At 51.6% G+C, this 3,121-nt stretch overlaps 1 protein-coding gene across 3 annotated transcripts in view; it reads left to right on the top strand.

Annotated features, from left to right (window-relative positions):
* Positions 1-204: 204 nt before the first annotated feature.
* Positions 205-3,121, top strand: part of RAB7A (RAB7A, member RAS oncogene family) — an 85,200-nt gene continuing 82,283 nt past the window's right edge. For 2 of the 3 annotated variants that reach the window (XM_021717334.1, XM_008068224.1), the window contains exon 1: positions 205-447. The gene's annotated coding sequence lies outside the window, so the exon portion shown is untranslated. The remainder of the gene's footprint in view (positions 448-3,121) is intronic. The other variant, XM_021717329.1, reaches the window with a different exon arrangement.

Here is a 3,121-nt window from a genome sequence, read left to right as displayed (position 1 = left end):
ATTCTGGGGTAAAGGGAATTGCTAAGGAATTGGTACGTGGGTTCAACATGGCGCCGCCCTGCTCCTTGAGCGAGCCTCAAAAATGGGGACGACCACCGAAGGGCAGACATGTTTGTACCACGTGACGCAGGCTCAAGTCTGAGGCGGCCGGAACGTGACGCAAGGTTGAGGCGGGGCTCCTCCCCCGCACCCCTGGCGTCGAGCGTCTCGTGACAGGTACTTCCGCTCGGGGCGGCGGCGGTGGCGGAAGTGGGAGCGGGGCTGGAGTCTTGGCCATAAAGCCCAAGGCGGCGGCGGCGGCGGCGGCGGCGTTGGAGGCTTGGAGAACGCGGAGGAGTCTTCTGGAACCTGAACCTGGACTTCTCTGCCTCTGCCTCCGTTGCAACCCCTCCTCGGCGGGAGCCCTTGCGAAGCGCCCGGCCCGGAGCCCCCAGCGCAGCGGCCGCGGTAAGCGGTGGGCCCAACCCGGCCGGCGGCCTGGCCCCATCCCCCTCCGCAGTCTCCTGGCCGCCAGGGCCTCGCGTCCTCCCTGCCCCGGGCAGGCTTCGGGCCCAGCCCAGGCCTCGCGAGAAACTTGGCGTCGCTGAGGTCCCAGGAGTCGGCCCGCACTGCGCCCGCCCGGGGCGAGGTCAGAGGTCGCCGGGTGTGACCTCTGGCCGGGCTGTCTACCCCGGGCCACCGGCCGCGCACGCCTTGTTTACTGGTGGCGTCAGTGCCGGAGACCTGCAAGGTTCTTCTGACTTAAGCGGCCCTCCGTCGCGGCGCGGCGCGACGCGAGGCGACGCTACGCGCTGGCTGGTGGAGTGCCCTAGGGCGGCGAGCCGGAGGGTGTCGGAGCCCACCCCGCCCGCGGCGGTGTTCGGGGGAGACCGGTCCCGGCGCCGCCGACCGGGCTGGGGGGCAGGCCCGGGTTTCCATCTGCCTCCTCAGTCGAACAGCCCGATCTGTTGGTGGGAGAGGTCCTCTGACGGCAACTGAGTCAAGGCAGTGAGTCAGGTCTCGTGGTCGGGCTGCCTCACGCACCGGGATACCTACGAGACCCCTCTGGCGCTGGGGGACAGGGAGCTTTTTGTCCCAGGCCTGTGGCGGTCCATCCTGAAAGGAGTTTTCAGACTTAGGGGAGGAAAGGTGGTGGTTGACAGTTTGAATTCCGGCCGTGTTGTGGGCCTCTCGCTACACTCTTCAGGCTTGTTACCCGAAGGCTCATTAAAATAAGAACATCGAGAATACTAACAGCAAACATTTGGGCGTTCATTGTACGCTGGCCAACGTAGCGAGATTATGTTTAATTCTCTGAACAACCCTCTGAAGTACCACTGTTGTGCCCATCTATAGTCAGGGAAGTTGAAAGTCAGAGAGGTTAAGTCATTTGTCCAAGATTACACAGCTAACAAGTTGTGAAGTGTAGATTCAAGCCCAGGCAGTCAGACTGTACTCAATTTTTGGATTGTACTGCTTTCAGATGCCCCTAAAGCTTGTGGTTTTTCTTTTGACACCTGGTACCTGACTGCTTCCCTCCAACTCCTTTTTTTCTAGTGATGTCATTTGAGAGCTACTGGACTCTGGTAGCATTAGTTCTGCCTTAAAGTCATAAAGATATTCTGTCTACAGTTGTGACTTACTACACATGTTGTAGTGTAGTGTTACAGAATTAGGAACTCGTGAATTCTGGCAAGGGACTTAATTGAGGTTTGAAACGTTTTGCTATCAAAATCTTTTGTCACTTGAGTTAGGCCTGGCAAACCTGTTTTGTGAACTTTCTTGCAATGTTAGTTGATGGGTGTCGAGACCTTTGGTTCTTCCTTATTGAAAATACTGCGTCTTTGGATTCCTTAAGAACAGGCTCTTGTCTTTTCCTTGTGACTTAAGCAGCTGATTAGGCACATGATTTCTCATCCATGGATTAATAAAGTCTCCTGTTAGTGTGTTTCTCTTCAAACTTGGGAGGGTTTGTTCAGATTTAAATCTAAGAACTGGAATGTGAGTTATGGGTACTTCTGAAGATACTGTCCACGCTAAAGGTTAGTGTTCACAACCCTGTTGTATTCTAATTTGTCCTTTTTTCTTTTTTTTTACTGTGCTACACAGCCTAATATCTTTAAGTGGGTAATTAGTACTGTAGCTTTATATAATGTTTGAGTTTAGAGGAGAGTAACGACGAGCACCTTTTCATTCATTCATGAAGTATTTTGTGAACCATGTATCAGGTATTGCTGGCTATTGACTCAGGGAGATAGGCATGGTTCCGTCCTCAAGGAATCTTAAGATGGTGAGTGATCACTGCCAGGAATTCTGTTGTGGAATGATTTGGTGGTAGAGCTTGAGGATTTTGGAAAGAGTTGTTTCTCATCTCTGCCGGTGAATCCATAACAGTCTGGTATGCTGGCTAACTTGAAGGCTTTGTTATTTTAACAACAGCATTTGTATGTTTGCTCTTGAAAGAGTGTAAAAAGTAATATTACAGTTTCTATTTGATCTTGTCTTTTTTGTTTTAATAGGAATTTATTAGAAGATAGGAAAGCTCCCAGCAGCAGGAGGATACCCGAAAGAGGGTGACCCTGATCTTGTCTTTTGAAGAGTAATCTTCAACACTAAACTTGTTTCTCCTTTTACACTAATGGCGTTTTTTGTTCACTCAAGTGGTAGTCCATGTCACTGCCATCACACTGTATTGCAGTGTCTTAGCAAAGGTACATTATGGCATGCTGGATATTTTTCTTCAGCTGACAAGGCAATTTAATGTAGCATCTACCTGTCACAGTATCAGTACCATTCTATATAAAACCCTGTGCTACCTGATCTCCCACAACTTTGTAGGTACCCTTCTTAAAAAGAAGATTTGGACTTTGGGAGGCCAAGGCGAGAGGATTGTCTGAGCCCATGGGTTCAAGACCAGTCTGGGCAACTTGGTGAGACCTCATCTCTATAATAAATCGAAAAATTAGTCGGGTGTGGTAAAGCGCGCCTATAGTTCCGGCTACTTGGAAGGCTGAGGCAGAAGGATCACCTGAGCCCAGCAGCTCGAGGCTGCGGTGGCTGTGAGAGTGCACTGCACTCCAGCCTGGGCGACCGAGTGAGACTCCAACTCAAAAAAAAAAAAAAAAGAAAGAGCCGGGCTCGG

Source organism: Carlito syrichta, unplaced genomic scaffold (assembly GCF_000164805.1).
Source record: "Carlito syrichta isolate Samal-C Ts95f unplaced genomic scaffold, Tarsius_syrichta-2.0.1 Scaffold107984, whole genome shotgun sequence".
In the NCBI taxonomy this organism is placed as follows: Eukaryota; Metazoa; Chordata; class Mammalia; order Primates; family Tarsiidae; genus Carlito; species Carlito syrichta.
The sequence above is the reverse complement of the archived record's forward strand: the minus strand, read 5'-3'. Positions and strand labels throughout refer to the sequence as shown.